Source organism: Mesoplodon densirostris, chromosome 18 (genome assembly GCF_025265405.1).
Source record: "Mesoplodon densirostris isolate mMesDen1 chromosome 18, mMesDen1 primary haplotype, whole genome shotgun sequence".
NCBI classification, from domain to species: domain Eukaryota; kingdom Metazoa; phylum Chordata; class Mammalia; order Artiodactyla; family Ziphiidae; genus Mesoplodon; species Mesoplodon densirostris.
The window spans coordinates 34,916,594-34,934,923 of NC_082678.1; the positions used below are offsets into that span (position 1 = coordinate 34,916,594).

The 18,330-nt window shown below is 40.8% G+C and overlaps 2 pseudogenes; both read right to left on the reverse strand.

Moving 5' to 3' along the window:
- Positions 1-8,891, reverse strand: part of LOC132479215 (RAD52 motif-containing protein 1-like) — a 28,692-nt pseudogene extending 19,801 nt beyond the window's left edge.
- A 34-nt stretch (positions 8,892-8,925) lies between these two features.
- The window catches only part of LOC132479216 (leucine-rich repeat-containing protein 37A3-like), a 110,794-nt pseudogene continuing 101,389 nt past the window's right edge, over positions 8,926-18,330 (reverse strand).

Consider the following 18,330-nt stretch of genomic DNA (forward strand, 5'->3'; position numbering starts at 1 on the left):
ATACTTGCCATGCCAACAACCCACAGATTTTCCTGGGCACGAAATTCCTCAACCCCCTACTGTGCAAATATACAGTAGGGTTTTATTGTTCAGGGGGTGGGGTGGGAACTTATAAGCAAAACAATAACAGTGTGCACTCAATCCCACAAGCTTTCAGAGAAGGGGATTAGACCACACTTAGCTGCATTGTGTGTCCCATGACCAGAGTTCCCGTAGAAGAGGAGCCAGCCTGGAGTGCGTCACAGTTACAGGGATGTGAGGCAGGGAACGTCTATACTACTAACAGTGGCAACTGCTTGGTGACAGAAATGGTCGCAGTAGGAGGGGGAGCCTATTTTTTCCATTGAGCTCGCTGGTACCTGCTGAGCTAGCTTTTTGCTGAGCTACTGAAAGTGGAAAGGAATGAGTGTTCAGGATTATCCGAATTATTTCTCATCATCTTCTGGATTCCCAACACCTCACTGATCTCCATTCCAAGGTTACATTTGGACCTTATCATCATCTAGAATTTGTCATAAAAAATCTTAAATCTACAATCTTTTTTTAAAGTACAATCTTTCATTCTCTGAACATAAGCTCTTGTCCTTTCAGTTCTCACTCATGTTTATCCACCGTACATGCTCTTCAGTTGCATCAAAACCTCTGGTCTGGTGTCCCATTTTTGCCCAGTTCCTACTTGGTCTAAACACCCAGGTTGACCTCTCGGCCTCTCTAATTTTAAGCCACCATCAATGTACTCTTTATAAAACTAAAGCTTCGTCATGTCTCTTCTCTGTTTAAAACATTGTACTTTGTGCTCTGTTTGGTCAAGGCCATGTGTTTTGACCAGGCCCTTTGGGATTGGTTCTCTGCTCGCCCGCACAGCCTCACCTACTGCCCTTTCCTCCTTGTGCTTCATGCTTGGGAACACCAGCCTGCACATGCTTCAAGCCCACCCAAGCTTTCATGCCTCTTGCCTCTGTACTGTCCTCCATCTAGAATGCCTTTCCTTCAACTCGTCCTCCCAAGAAACTTCTGTTTGCGTTTCTTCTTCTTCCCCTCCTCTAAGCCATCCCTCACATTACTCCTTTCCAGCCAACCAAGAGCTGAACCACTTCTTGGTACACTGCCATTGTCATATCAACACACTGTCTTCCATGTATAATATGTCTTCAGGTGACTGTGCCTCCTCTCAGTCTTAGGGCCCCACAAGAGCAGGGACTTTGTCCTAATCAGTTCTTTCCCCAGCGCCAGGCACAGTGTCTGGCATATAATCCAGGCCCAGATCAAGTTCTACCTTTCTCATGGACCCTCCTTAATTTCCTAACCCTCCCTCCTCTGAATCCTACAATTTTCTTCTCTGTATCATTTTTGCCCTAATCATATATTGTCTCATTTCATTATCTTTTAAAAAGTGGATCATTTCTCTGACAGATTTCATCGGAATCAGAATTTTCATTCATTTAGTAGCTGTTGGCCTTGTATCTCCCTCTCCCCTTCTATCTCTCAGGTCTCACTAAGGAGTTGGGCTCTGAGCTAGTTTGTCCATCATAAGATGGTGACAGAGGCAGCCCCAGGCAGCCATGTTTTGTACCACCTGACCCTGTGCACCCCTCCTGCTTCTGGGCCAGAGCCAGGGATGAGTCCCTGATCCAAGGAGAGACAGCTCACTCACAGGCTGGCCAGGTGAAGTCTCTGGCTCTGGCAAAAACACTGCCCAATCTAAGTCAAGCTGGGCAAAGCAGAATCTTACTCTTGGGAATTTTAATTTAGAAATATGGTAGGGTAGCATTTGAGACTAATAAAAACTTGTGCAAATCTGAGGTAGTATGATACAAAAAATATTACCTAAGCCTCATTTATGTACCAACTTTGAAATAATGGAACTATCCCAAAATAGGAACCTGGAGCTACCTGGAATCCTGGTCCACACTTTGGGAAGCCCAGCAGTACAAGGATCTCTACCCCTGGTTTCTCGTCAGCTCCCTGTCTTTGTGACCACCTCTCCTATTGAAATTAGACCCCCACTCATTACAGAGTTTGAGCGGGCATGGGGACCTTCCGCTCTTGTGACCTAATAGTGTAACCAAAGTGCCTAGTACTGTACCTGGTCCATAGCAGGTGCTCAATAAACAGCAGCTGCCTCCTTCTCCTCACTATTATCATTGTTATCAACTCTTTGGTGGCAAACACAGCTTATACTTCTCTGCATCCCTGTTGGAGTCTAACAGTTCTGGGCTCCAAACTTAACTCACACTTTTGGATGTGGGGCCTTGGGCCCTTGAGCAGGTTACCTACATTCTTTAAACCCTGTTTCCTATCTGTCAAATGAGAATAACAAGATATGCTTCCACGGACTGTTGGGCTAAATAAGACCATAAGATGCCTAACCCAGGGCTTTGCACCAAGCAAGCAAGTGGTGAATGTTAGCTGCTGTTGTTTCCTATTGTTAGTAGTACTAGTCATGTGCCTTCAACACAGTAAATACTTGTTGGCTCACTGAAGTCATCGCCCAGAGAAAAACACTTGTTTTTCATTCTCAGTAAGAAACTTTGGGAGGTGACTTGGGCAGGCACTGAGAGAAGAGATGTCTCTCATGCAGCATCAGCAAACTAACAGATCAGAAGCATTGATGGGTCCTTCACTTTGCTTGGAACCCCAGCCAACCAGCAGAACCTGCTGGACCATCTCCCAGGCCCACTGATCCTCTGGGGGACCGTGTGCTATCACCCCATGGTTTGCACCGTCCTTCACCTCATATTACTAAACCACCAGCACTATCTGTGGTCATTTTGGTAGAGTATGAAGTCTTGTTCATGCAGAATTTCTTTTACTCATTAATGTATTTAACTCTCACTGACTTAATAAATGTGATGAATGACTTTCTTTGCAGGAGTGGAAGAGCCTTTGCAAATTCCACAGGTGGCACTCTCACTATATAATCACTTGGAATCATGCAGCCCTGTGCCTGTGCTGGGTGAGGCAGGAGGTGGCTAGGTTTGGTGCTGGGCTGAGCTGGAGGGAGCCGAGCAGCACACAGCTGACCCGCAGTGGGGTCAGGAGAGGCCAGGGCCTGAGGAGTGCTGTCTTGGGCAATGGCTGCTCTCACACATTCTTCTTTACCCTGTCTTTCTGGCACCTCCCTGCTAGTTATCCAAGGGTTGGGATTTTTTTAAAGAAAAAAACCACCCAATGGGAATATTCCACCAGCTTGAAATGGTGGAGAATCCCCTACCAAGACAGGGTACACATTTGTACATGAGTTTGAGAACTTGGGAGAAAAGTCAGGCCTTGGCTCCACAGTGGAGGGAGGCCCAATGATCCAAATATTCTCGCAACCACAATGACCTACAAGAGAGGCCAGAAGTAGATGATCCTCTATGGGCAGGAATTCGAGCATGTTGTAAATAACTGGTACTTGATGAACCAGGAGAGAGAGCACCAGAATAAACTATTTGATTTAATGATCTATGCCCCTTGTGGATGGTATGTTTTCCAGTTCCGAGAGACGGATGATACTGGGGAAACAAGGGAGGGAAGCCCCTCTTCATCCTTCCACTCATCCTCCTTTGCCCACATTTCCTCTTGTGGAAGTACTGGCTGCCATGAGGGATTCTAGTTTCAGCTCTGTTTCTTCTTGCAGGCCCTTGTTATTGGTATATAAATATTCAACTATTTACATTTTAATTCCTTACCACATGGTTAGACTTGGTTATGAATTTATACCTTTTAATATGAGAAAAATATTTATTTTACAAGCAATGCTGAGAAGCCAATATTAGAAAATAAAATTTGCAGGTGGCTTGAGGCAGAACAGGATTCACTCTGTGGCAGTCTTGTGTGCTGTCTCACTTTCCTCACCTGCCTTTTCATCAATCCAATATGCATCCAGAAGCTTCTCTGCTGGGGCTTTGATGACTTCCCTGGGGTAAGAAGAATAATGCCAAAGCTTTTACTTTTGAAAGGAACAATTATATTTCATTATTTCCTCAATTTAGATGAGAATTTTAAATTGTACCCTATTATTTATGGTGCATCCTTATAGAATATCTCATCCTCATCAGAAGACCCCCTGCCATGTAGCTTTTCTGCCATGTTCTCCTTGCGTGTGGCGTTGAGAGGCCTATACATATCCTTAAGCCACAGTGGCCGCCTTCTCCCAAAAAAGCCCTCCTAGAACACAGAAAGGGAAATATTAATTCTGCATCTCCCCTGTTTTCTCTGGCCACAGTATTTTACCCTCCTCAAACTTACCTGACTCTCACTTTCCCCTGAGCTTCTCTTATGCAGAAGAAATCGAAAAAAGCCCCTTGGAGAAAAACACACACAGTTAGTGTTACATGTCACTTTTCATCTCTCGCACAATGTGTTATCTCTGGTCTTATTAGAACTAAACGGGTACCTCAGTCCATAATCACAATGAGCAAAATCACCACAAATGCAGGATCTTGAAATTCATTACAAGCATGCTGGAAGTTCTCTGTGTCTGTCCAAAATGGCCCCCCAGTGTCTCTGGGGAGACCTTTGTATGTGGCTTAACATGGAGTATAGGCGGGATTTTCAGCCCCAGATGCGCTTCACAACAGTCCGCTTCGGACTTAGTTGCACATGCAGCATTTGCTTGGAGTGTGGGTGTGGGGAGAAGGTGATTTTATTTTCCTGGCTGCTCTGTCCTATAAGTTGAATCACACCAAGTAAACACCTGAACCCAACGAGCAAAGTCATCTATAGCTCTCTGACTTTCACTCTGCAGGCTGTCACTCAGGTGTCAGTGAATTGTGGAATCAGTTTAAAGGCCGTGACCAGCAGGGAAGCACAAAATACTCTTTTCGAATACAAATAGAATAGAAAAAAATCACAGCGCACAATAAGTTTGTTTCAGAAACTACTTATGTCCGTATAATATGTGTCTACTCAACTGTGACATAAAAAGTAGCTCACAGCCCAAGCACAGTGTGTGATCAGTAGAGAAGTCCTCAGTGGAAACGGACCATCTTCTTCTTGGTAATCACTAGCAGTATGACCATGGGGCAAGATATTTTCCCTTTCTCTTTCTCCAGTTCCTTATTATAAAAGAAAGAGACAGATTACTGTCTAAAGTTTCTCTGGTTAAAATTCTATGAGGTTTGGATAAAGGGAAGAGAGAGTAGGGGCCTGAAAAACAGTAGGATAAGAAAGGAAGTTTTCTTGCCACTTTCCAGAAGGGACTCATATGTTCTACCTTTCGTCAGCTTTGAGTGAGGCCAGCCCCAGATTCCCCAACCAGGTGGCCCTCCTGACCCCAGAGCCTCCTAGAAGGCCTCTGGACTGGCCTGATGCCTAGGAACCAGGCATCAGGCCAGCAAGAACAGGTACAACCAAAACCTCCCCCCGTCCACCCTCTTTCCTTAATGGACTAGTGAAAGCAGATGAATGTGTGCCAGTCCTGTTCTAACTCAGCTTGGGCTGGGGAGCTAATTCTGCTGATAAATAAATTAGGGTAAACCATTATGGTAATTAAACATTCCTCCTGCCTTTGGTGAGGAAATTGAAATTGATGAGTTCTAAGGTCTCCTCTAGTTGTAAAATTCTGCTTTTAAAGACCAATATTTACTTTCTGCTTCTTTTTCTATCTTCCTCTTTTGCAATTCTATGAGAATAAATCTGTTTTGAAAGAAAACATGATCATGATTATCCATTACAACTATTTCCAAATCCTTATTCATTCCTTTTTACTTTAAATCTTATCTACCCAGTGAGAGGATAACTCTTTTAAGGAAAGGAATTCTACCCTGTTTAATAATCCTTTGGCTCTTCCACAGTACCTAACTTAGGGTCTTGCATGTAGCTGGCGATATATTTTATTGACTGTTTTAGATAACGTTCAACAGATAATTCGTAATAAAAACTCTTAGAAGTAGGAAAAGAAAATAATCCTAAGCAGAACCCTAAGCATTGTTTTAAAGTCAAGAACAAGAGTAGGATGCCCAATCATTACTGCTACTATTGATCATTGTGGAGGAGGTCTTAATCAGCACGATAAGAAAAATGAAGCATTGGAAAGAAGAGACAAACGTATTTGCATATGAAACGAGGGACCTAAAAAGACCAAAAGAATCAACCAAAATTTTATTGGAAGTAACATGAGTAAGATGGCTCCATACAGAATCAAGAAATCAACATATAAGCCTCAATAGCTTTCCCATATAACACAACTAACTAACTAAAAAACAGAAGAAACATCCCATTTACTATATCAATAAAAATGCATAAAGTACCTAGGAATAAACTTAACCACAAATTTGTAAGACTTATGTGATGAAAATATTAAAACTTTTCTGAAGGACATTAAGAAGTACTTACATGGCATAAGATACCATCTTCCTAGAATGTTGTAAAGAGGTCAGTTCTCCTCAAATGAAACTATAAATTCAATGCAATCCATTTATAGCCAAAACAATTTTTAAATAAACCTGGCCAGCTGACATTTGGTAGAGAATATATGTAAGAATAGTTATAAAATGTATGCAAAAGAAGGTCAAAGAGTAGAAACTTGCCCTACCAGATATAAAATATATTATAGAGCAACTGGAATTAAGGAGTGTGATATTAGTAGTGGTACAGGACAAGATAACTGGATCACAGAATAGAGTCCAGGTGGCGATAGTATAATAGACCAGGGAAGAAAGAATAAATGATTTAGTGAAAGATTTGAAAATGATTAGATTGTCATGTAGGGGGAAAAAGTTAGATCCCCTACTTCAACCTCACTAAAAACAAATACAACAAATTCTAGACAGATTATAAAAGTACTTGAAGAAAATATTAGAGATGATTTCTACATCATGAGTTGAAAAAGGTCTGGCTAACAAAAACCACCCCACATGAGCCATGAGGAGAGGACGGGCAGATATGGTGGCAGACTGTCAACACACTTTCTACTCTTCACAGCCTTCGCCCCCTTTTCCCTTGGACTGTTTGTCTTCTTATGGTTGACTTATAAAACTCCTGGGAGTTCCCTGGTGGTCCAGTGGGTAGGGCTTGGCTCTTTCACTGCTGTGGCCCGAGGTTCAATCTCTGGACAGGGAATTAATATCCCGCAAGCTGCACAGATTGGCCAAACCCTGCCACTTCCAAACAAACAAACAAACAAACCTCTTTATAGTTAAGAAATACTGGCTTTCATTGAATTTCAGTGTTTTGAATCTTTCCAGTGTTTTTGTCTCTAAGGAGACAAGACAAAAGAGTGGAGTAGGGAGCACCAGCTTTGCAGTCAGGTGAAACTGGCTTCTGCTTTTGGTTTGGCCACTGGGGCCTTACATTGATTTCCTTCATCTATGAAGGAGGGATAGTAATATCATCCTCACAGGACTGTGGGCATTAAATCAGACAATATATGGAAAACTCTTCCTCTTACGCTTGGCATGAATCAGTGCTAAGCTGGTGTCACAGACAAGGTGGTGGAATATATCAAAGGCTCTGCTTGTGGCATCAGACTCTGAAGGCTCTTTCCCACCATAAGATTATAGAAATATTGCTTTTATTTTCTTCTAATACCTTTATGTGGTCTTTATTCACATTTATGGAAATACATTTATTAAAGATGAAACATGGGGATCTGTTATTTACCCCCCAAATAGTTAGGCAGCTATTCTATCACCATTTATTCATTTTCTTCCACTGATTGCAATATTAAAACATGACATTTCAAAAGTCTTAAGAACACAGGGGTCTATTGCTGGACTCTATGCTACTTCAAATAAATATTCGGTTGCATTATTCCTCACTGTGGAATTGATATAACGCCTCATCTCTTCCGTTGAACACCATTATTGTCTACCATAGGAAGAACACTGCATGGCCCCTGTCCTCAAAAAGCTTATTGTATAAGTGGTGAGAGGTAATAACGGTTAGGACTCCTTGCTTCCACTGCCAAGGGTACAGGTTCAATCCCTACTTGGGGAACTAAGGTCACGCAGGCCAAAAGAAAACCAAACCAAAACAAAACAAAACAAATGCAAGGTCAAACTACATCGAAGTTAAAAACAATAAAAAAGGGACTTTCCAGAAACTCTAAAACTGCAAAAGGCCATATGCCACCTGAGATATAGGGGATACAGTCTGGGCAATGGTCAATGACTAGCAAGCTGACCCCATGCTAGTCCCCAGCCTCCTAGGATCAGAAAGCATATTCTTCCTCACCAAGAAAGAACACATGTCTTCCTGTTGTGGCAGTCTCAGTTTATCAATATCACAGGATTGATCAAAAATCAGAATGCCAAATTATTACTTTACAATGAGAAATACATCTGTTCTACACACAGTGCATCCGTGTCTACACAATCAGAGAATTACCTTCTGTGGAGACAGGCCTCCTTGGCACAGTAAAGCACAATCACACAATCGAAGGCTACTTGGTGAGAACAGAATTAGAAAAGGAATCAGCTGAATCCAGAATTTAATGGGAAGGCCTGAGGTAGCTGGATCCATCCATCTCCTCAACAGGCACAGCCTGGCTAGTGGCCCTGACTCTTCATTTATGCTAAGGTGCCATCTCTATTCCCGGGTAATGTGAGGATGGGCACTGCCCATGTTGGTCTCTCCTCACCTTTTCTATGCTTTCACTAGTGACCAATCCTCCTTCAGATAGACACATTTCTCTTTAGAAGTTAGTACATCATGTCAGGTTAGTACAGTTAGTACATCTCTGCTCAGCTCCATGATGTGCTAACTTGGTGTTTCTCTCTTAGGGGGCTGCCTTTTAAAAAACTGCTTACCACTTTTGTGAGTTCTGAGGGGAGGGGACTGCTGTGCTATGGCCCCTAAGAAATGGTGACAAACCTCACAGGACTAGGATCAGGATGGCTGGAGTATTCAGGGAAGGCTTTACGAAGAAATATATCCGAACTTGAGTTGGCTTTTGAGAGATTCATAGGCGTTCCGCAGGCAAAGCAAAATAAAGGAATTTTAGATGGGCTAAGGCACAGACAAAAGTAGGAATGGGTATGGTGTAACTAGCGTATAGTGAGGAGCTGCTTTGGCTGGAATGGAGGGCTGCCATTACAAGAGAAAAGGTAAATAAAGTAGGTTGGATTGGTAGGGTAGAATCGAGATTGTCAGCTTATTAAAATCACTCTTTTAATGTTAGCAACTGCCTGTTGGGAAAAGTAATAAACCACTATGTAACTGAACAAAAGGTAAACAGGCTAGCTCCAGGAATAGGCTACTATAAATATGACATACTTTAGGGTAGCCTGCTGCAAGATTTTACTTGCAGTGTTTTAATGGAACCTATCTACAGAATTCCTAATTCACCAGAGAAGAAAGCTGCTAAGTAAACCTGAGGAACTGATGAGATCACACTTTTATCTTTTAGGCATGTCCTTTTAGCCCTCCAGGGTGACTGATAGCTCCATGAGTATGGGGATCCTATATCTCTCATCACTTCAGCCAAGAAGGAAAGAAATCAACAGTAGAATGAGAGTGATGGGTGAGTACATCAAATCAGCATAGTTGTTTGTGTTGAAGAAATTTTTCTATCATGTCAACTCTGGCCTTCTTATAAACTTAACTTTTCAAAATAGTCCAATGGCTTGTTATCATGGATCCAATTCCATAGAGATCTCCTGGGAGTGGAGTTCCTTTAAAAATCCTGTGGGGACTTCCCTGGTAGTGCAGTGGTTAAGAATCCGCCTGCCAGTGCAGGGGACATGGGTTCGATCCCTGGTCTGGGAAGGTCCCACATGCTGCAGAGCAACTAAGTCCGTGTGCCACAATTCCTGAGCCTGTGTGCCTAGAGCCCGTATTCCACAACAAGAGAAGCCACCACAATGAGAAGCACGTGCACCACAATGAAGACCCAATGCAGCCAAAAAAATAAAAATAAAAAAATAAAATTCTGAGAATATACTTTTCAGTAAAAGAACAAAGTGTATCTCACTCCTCATGAATAAAGAGAAGAATCAAGTAGTAGTAGGTGGAAAGGTGGCTTTGATTCTCAGGTTGTAGGTTCTGAATCTGAATTAATTATTGCCCTTACCACAATGAGACAGAGAATTGTAACCCAAATTGTCACTACTACAGGTACAGATATTGCCAAGATGAGTTTGTTGTTATAGCCATATCCTGGAACTTCTTTTGTGAGCTAAAGAAATAAATAACAGTTTTTTAAAAACAAGGAGATAGAAGGGATGAAAGCTAACCATTCTTAAACCTATTCTAAACAATAGCTAACTATTCTTAAACTACTATAAAACCCAATCCTTTCAGGTGAGTAGCTTCTATAAGAACAAACCAAATTTAATGTTATTAATCTTATCATTAGCATTTTCTTCTACAATTTATCTACAATTTATTTATCTAGTGTTATGTCCTTTTCTCGTCTACCCTAGGAATAGTGGCACACTGTCTAAATGAGCAAAGTGGGAGATCACTGTTTAGGCAGTTTCACGGCTGAAGATAAGATACAGACTAGGAGCCTGTGGTATTCCCACTTGGGCTCGTTAATGGCATGTCCTAAACTGAGTAAAAGTCCAGGTCCCATGTGTCAGGGGTTATCCTCACCTCACTTGACTGCTGCTCTTTCTGCTCACTCTGGGCTTCTGTGCTCTCACTGATAGAGTTGTCAGCTTTCCACTGGTCCGTATCCCATTCCTCTTTGGCCACCTTTAGTTCTTGCTGCTTGCTGAGAAGCTTCATCAGGAGGCCTGTTCTAGAGATGAGGTTGGCACAGGCCAAGTGCATGTGGGTCTCCGAGCAGTCCATTTTCAAAGTCTGGATAACATGAGAAATGAGCCTTCGCACGTCATTGTTGGGGATGAGGGACTGTAGCTGCTGGTTTAGCTGAGTTTCAACTTGATCACCCGGGGATGTGAGCCCTGGGAAAGTGAAGGCTGTGGGCTTAGAACATAATTCAGTGCCCGTGTTGTGGTGCTCCCAATGTGTTTCCTTGGTGTGTTGAACAGTTGGCATACTGTTGTCTGCAGCAACAGTAGAATGTGCAGTGGAGACGTTCCTATGGGTAGTGTTTCCAGGGCCGGTTCCTCCTGGCAGAGTAGAGTTTCCTGTATAAATAATTTCTTCAGAAACATTTGTGCAGCATTGTTTTCTGAAGTAGTGTTTTCTATAGAAGGGTCTGAAAGAGAAAATAATTCTGGAAAAGGATTTTCCTGAGAAGTCACTTCTCTTGAAGATGAAACAGCCTCTCCTGGAGGAGAATTTATGAGACTCCTCGCTGCAGAGAATGGAGGGCTTGCAAGCATCATTCTATTGAGGGAAATTTTCTTTCTGAACTTTCGACTCCTTTTGACTTTGGGTTTCCTGTGGACCCGATGAGACTGAGTTTTATTGAAGATGCATTTATTCCCAGAATGTGAGATTAGTTCAGGAGCCCTAATATTTCTAACTCTAGCCTTTGCAGCTTCGAAAATAAAAATAGTGTTGGATAAGTCTTTTGATCTGCTTTTAAGCTCAGCTGGGGATTTTGGAGGGATGGAGGCAGAAGGCCTGCCCTTGAAGTACGGTTTCAGGGAAGAGGAGTCTGTGGCCTTGTGTTCCTTTACGAATGAAGACTCTGCATTGGAGGACTTTCCCACCAGCTTCCTGGGCCTCTACACCATGAGAAGCTGTTGCAGCTTTCTTGTGGATGGCCTCCTGAGCTTTTGTTCTTCGGCAGTGTTCCCCACAGATGGCTGGGCATTCTGTTTCCTCCTGACGCTCTCATCTCCCACTGCTTTGAGGTGCATTTTCTGTACGCCCCTTGGGCCCTTGAGGACGCTGTTCACTCTCAGCAGCTTTTCCTCTGTACTCTCAACCTCTGCTAGGCTGTCTTTCTGTGGCTGGGCAGTTTCCAATATCTTTTGAGAGATGTAGTTTTTAAACATGGCACTTAAAAGGTTGGAACGCGTACGTGTGGCAGGTTTTTCTTCCTTTTTAACCTCATCAATTTTTTCTTGAGTTTCTGCATCTAACAAATTTTCCACAAAATAGAGTTTCCTTAATTTGTTTTTATTAGTTGAATTGTTGGGTACAGGTTTAACAGAAGGGCTCCTTGTAGTGTTTTTCAAAAGGCCCAGCGGCATATCTCTATCTAGTGTATTTGAAAAAAGAAGTTGAATGAATGGTAATAATGGTGATTCCACATCTCCTAGGTTTCCCTCTGAGATATAAGGCAGGACATAATTTAGTGCACTGATAATATCAATTTTATTATTAAAGTCCAGCTGCTCATTCATGAAGCCTGACAAGCTGACAGCACTTTTATCTGAGGACGCCCTCTCTGACTCAATAGTCAGCTCGGTGCTGTTGTTCTTCTTCTGGGCTTGTAACACCTTCATCAACGATCCTCCTGCATTCCCTATAGATGTTTCTTCATCTGTCAAAAAAGAAGGGACTGTTTTTGATCATTGAAAACTGATGGGACAGCATTTTGTCAGTCCACAGCCAAAGAAATTAGGAATCAGTCAAAGTTTGAGTGCCACTTAGGGGAAAAAGAAACCCACACTTTAGCCTATGACTGGCAACAACAAAATGTGAAAAAAATCTCTCTTGAAAAAGGGGCTATCTACTCAGAAAATTCTGTAGCGTGAAATATAGTAACTATATTCAGGATTACTCCACTGGTTCCCAGGGGCCAGTACTCAAGAAAAGCCAAGGCTGGAAGACAAATATTCCCCTACTCAGCTGGACTCTCTGCAGATCTACTGTGACTCCTCACATTCATATACCCCATCCTGTCCTGCCTCAGAGGCAGAGGAGTGTGAGGCTTCCTCTCTCCACCTCTTCAGTGTGCTTGTGTTCTTGCTGCTATCACAGATGACCACGACAACAACCACCGCTAACAGGTTGTCATGTGGACATGTCCTTCTCCAGCCACCCACCGAGTCCTCTGCTCAGTCCCTGCTTCCATATATCCCAGCCACCATAACAGAAAGCTCTATACAGAAAAAAACACTATGTCCAACCTGGCTCTTTGCTAAAATTTGGGCAGGGATGTGGGGAATAAGTTAAGAGATTTGCCAGACTGAATGCCAATGTGGAATGTTCAACAAATCAATGGAATAATACTTGAGGTCCTAAGCTGGAGAAGGGAAAAAGCAACATCTGTCAGATGGCTACTTTTCTTTCATTTCATTTTACTTCTAATATTTCCAGCTTTACTTGGGGAACCATCTAAAGCTGTGACTGTGTGAAGGTAATGTGTACCACTGGGTAGCTGGGCTTCTCTTCCAAAAGGATTAAAAGTATTTTTGGTAGGGCTCAAAGGAGGAGGGAAGGGTCATGAGAAAGGAGGAGCATGGGCTTTCAGAGAGTCCCAAACTGGGGACAGAGATCAGGGCACTAGGGTCATAGCACTTAACACCTCTGATCTTGTTTTTCCTCACCTGTTAAAGGAGATTAAAAATGCCTTTTATGCCCACTTCTGGGGGAGAAGGGAGTAATATAATTAGTCAAAAAATTGTTTGGGGAAGTTCCCTGGTGGTCTAGTGGTTAGGACACGGCACTTTCCCTTATGTGGCCAGGGTTCAACCCCTGGTTAACTAAGATCGCACAAGCTGTGTGGCACGGACAAAAAAAATTGTGTTGAAAAATCAGCAATATTGTCTTTATATAAGTAGCAAAGTGTTATTATTTATGATGTGCTCTAGATCACTGAAATAGACCTGTATTCAAGCTACGTGGGCATGAAAGCACATTTTGGAAGTCATCAAGTTAGTGCCAATACATCTAATATGTAGAAAAATAGTTGAAAGCCCCTGAGTGTTTTGTGGATAGAAAAGCTTGAGATTCAGAGCAAGTTCAGAGCTGCACAGTCTAAGTATAAACTAGCTCTCCCATCCATTAGAAGGGCTAGGTAGCAGCTTCTGGTTATGGAACCAGAAAATCTCAGGCTCCAAATATAGGACATAAAACAGCATCACTTGTACCCTTTATAAAATTGCAGAAACAAACAAAATAAACAAAAATATATTTACACCTGTCTTATAAGACAAAGGGTACTTGAGACCTAATGTATATAAAATCAGTTTACAAACTGTGATGCACTATATGAATAAGTTCTCATTTGCAGAGAGCACAGCATAGGATATGTGGCCATTAATGTGAATTCCCTTCCCCCTTCCATTCCTTTCTCTTGTTCCTTTATGTATGCGGATCAGTTACATTATTAAGCTAACAATGTAACTGAGCTATTATTAGCTTAATAATGTAACCAAGAATCTGATTTTTAGCAAGGGGCTAGTTCTTAGAAACTTAGGGAGCTGAAACTCTGAATGAATTAATTAATATAATGCAATTACATCATTAATTTTAAAATTTATCATTCTTGATTAAAAATAAAAATTAAATAAAAACTAAAAATTTATTATCCCGCAATTGAGACTCACCACAATATGTGACGTCTCTCAGGCATTCACTGTCACAACACATCTTGACTGTCTTACAGACAACCTAATAGTATTTTTAAATTGGCAGAGGAAGCAGGCCATACAGCTAGGTAAGATCCTATAAATGGAAACAGAGGTAATTAAATTCGTGGTAAAAGAGTTACTTAAGTAGGTAGAAGACGTAGGCCAAGGCCACCACAGACCAGTGCAAAAAGGAGTTCTTGGGGCATATGGACTGGAGAGCTGGATAGGGGCCAGTTGGCCAATTGCTGCTCTTGACTGTTGTAAATAAATATAGAGGAGGAGAGAGGTGCTCAACAGAAGGATTAGGATTGCAGTAGATATGGTATGTCTAGAAAAAAGGGAATAGTGATTAGAATTGGGTGACACTGATCTGTAGTTTAATTCAGAAGTATCTCCTTCCAACCCGAAAGCCTCACTTTGGGTTAAGAGTACACAGGAAGAAGGCAGACTTCTAAGAAGAGTCTGAATAATACCGCACCTTCTGGAGTCCCTTTCTCAGTTCCTATTCGTGAGTAGTAATATATTAGAAATTAATCAAGTAATAAAAAAGCATCGTGTGGTTAAACAATAACAGAGATCTCATTGGCCAAATCTGGATCATTGGCCAATGACTGGCCAAAAGGAACATTCCAAGGAATAACATTATCATTATAATAAGGTATAACATAGTTAATTTTTTAAAAAGCACATGAGTTCATAATGACACTCAAAATAAAAAGTGGGGGAGCTCTTCTGTATAGAATAATGTCAACTAATAAATGCAAAAGGAATGATAGAATTAGGCGAGTGTCATTTTGCAACTATCAATGTAATAATCAATTCAGACAAGGATTATCATTGATGCTCAGTTGAGTGAAGAGTTGTTTGAAAGTAGGATCTTCACTCATCCCAAAGTATCACCCCACATATTATTTCTCAGTTACCAAGGGGAAAAATAATTTTACAATGGAGAGATATGGAACATACCACCTTAATCAAGTGATCAAACTTAGCACTGGGCCACCTGAAGTGATGAAGTATGAAGAATACATCACCTATATAGTATTCTTCCCCAAAATGTATACTTTGAATCTAATGAGGAAACAGACAAATCCAGATTGTGGGGAAATTTACAAGACAACTGGCTTAGACTCTTCAGAAATGCCAATGTCACAAAAAAAACAAACAAAAAAATATTAGGGAAATATTCTAGATTAAAGGAAACAAAGACATGACATGCAATGCCTAATCTTTAATTGGACCTTGTATCAAAACAAAACAGACTTAAAGAATGTTATTGGCTTCTGACCAAGATGAAGTAACAAAGACCAATTTAACCTCCCACCTGAAACAATGAAAACATCAGGCAGAACATATGAAACAACAGTTTTCAAGAAACTGGACCTCAGGCAATAAAGTTCAGTGATCCCCATGAGATGGAAAATAAATGAAGTGATCCCTATAATAGCCCTAACTTACTTCTCTGAGAGAGTTTCCAGGTCATGGTAAAGGGAAGAGAAGTCCAACCAGAGACTGGTGGACTCCATGACTGAGGAAATGGAGCTGAGAGTCTGGGAAAACCAAGGTAACTAGAGCTCACAAAGCAGAGTATCAGAGAGAAAAGAAGTGCACAAAGAACTCTGGGGATATGCAGAGGGATCTCTTGAGAATTCAACAAAGTATTGGTCAATACATTTGTGTGAGGAATTACTTGATGCCAGGAAAAGATCCACATGAAAGGATTAAGAATAACTGGATATCACACAGGGTTGTAGGAATAGTACCTGTTCTTACAAGTCAGACTGGAAAACCTCATGATATTCAGAAAGGACTTGTCTCAGTAGTTGCAAATAATGAGCTCCAAACTAAAGGCTACTTGGACTCCTATCCAAGGAATCTTAAAAACTAGACCTAAAAGAATAAAATTGTTTTGAGTAACTTAATTTCACCCAAACAAATTCCAAGCATTTTACAGGAATATAAATAACTATAGAAAACAATAAACTAAAACTCACATCTGGGATTATATGAAAAATTGCCAAGCATGCAAAGAAGTAGGAAAATATGACCCATACTGAGGAGAAAAGGCAATCAATCAAAACTAACCCATAATCTATACAGATGTTAGAATCGGCAGAAAAGAACATTTAAAAAGTTATTATACATGAAGAAAAGTTATTATAACTGTATTTCATATGTTAAGAAACCCAGACTAAACACTGAAAACGTTAAGTCCAGGCATGGAAAATGTAAAACAGACTCAAATTGAGCTTCTAGAGATTAAAAACAATGTCTAAATGAAAAAGATATTGCAGGAGGTTAAAGGCTGATTAGACACGGCAGAAGAAAGGGTCAGTGAACATTAAGGCATAGAAACAGAAACTATCCAAAATGAAACAAAAAGAGTAACAAAACAAAGCAACAACAAAAATGAATAGAGCATCAGTGAGTTGTGCAACAACTTCAAGTGGCCTAATACATGTGTATTTAGAGTCCATGAAGGAGAGGAGAAATACAAATATTTGAAGAAATAATAGCCAAAATTTTTCCACATTGGTAAACACTATAAGCCCACAAAGTCAAGAACATCAATGAACTTTAAGCATAAGAAACATGGAGAAAACTGCACCAAGGTACAAAAAATAAAGAGATTGCTCAAAACCAGCAATAAAGAGAAAAATTTTAAAGCAGCCAGAGGGAAAATCTATATACTACATACAGAGGAACAAAGATAACAATGACAGCAGAATTCTTGTTGGAAACAATGTAAACGGAACTCAGTGGAATAACATCTTTAAAGCAGTGAATTGAATTCTACCAAGCTAGAATTCTATACCCAGAACTGTCAAAACAAAAGCAAAATAAAGACTATCTCAGACATACAAAAGCTGAAAGAATTCATTACTAGTAGACTTTCACTATAAGAAATATTACATTAAATATTTTTAAGCAGAAGGAAAATGAAACCAGGTTGGAATAAGGATCTACACAAAAGATTAAGAATAGTGGAATTGGGACTTCCCTGGTGGTTCAGTGGTTAAGAATCTGCCTGCCAATGCAGGGGACATGGGTTCGATCCCTGATCTGGGAAGATCCCACATGAGCGGAGAAACTAAGCCCGTACGCCACAACTACTGAGCCTGCACTCTAGAGCCTATGTGCCACAACTACTGAAGCCCACACACCTAGAGCCTGTGCTCTGAACAAGAGAAGCCATCCAATGAGAAGCCGGTGCACCGCAACAAAGTGTAGCCCCTGCTCGCCGCAATCAGAAAAAGCCCAGGTGAAGCAACAAAGACCCAAAGCAGCAAAAAAATAAATGAAAAAGAAATACTTACAAAAAATTTTTAAAGGATTATAGTCATTCAATATATGTCTATGATCACAATGGAATTACATTAGAAATTAACAAATCCGAAAAAGCTCTAAATATTTGGAAACTAAACAATACACTTCTCAGTAACTTTGTGGTCAAAGAAGAAATCAAAAGGGAACTCAGAAACTATTCTGAACTCACGGAAACTGAAAACATAATATGTCAACATCTGGGATATGGCTAACACTGTACTCAGCTTACTCAACTTCCACCTTAAACTGTAAAAATGAGAGCAAATTAATCACAGAGTAAGAGAAGAAAGAACACAATAAAGATCAAAGTAGAAGTAAATAAAATGGAAAACAGAAAAATACTATACATATTAAAAGGATAATAGGAGAATACTATAGAATACTTTATACCAATAAATTCAAGATGAAATGGACAAATTCCTTGAAAGACATGCACTACTAAAGTTTATTCAAGAATAAAGATATTAAACAAATTGGATGTGCAGTTTAAAACCTTCCAACAGAGAAAGCTTGAAGTTCAGGTGGCTTAACTGATAAATTCTACCAAACATTTAAGGCATAAAATAATGCCAATTCTACACAAACTCTACCAGAAAGTTGAAGAGAAGGGAATACTTCCCAACTTATTTATAAGGCC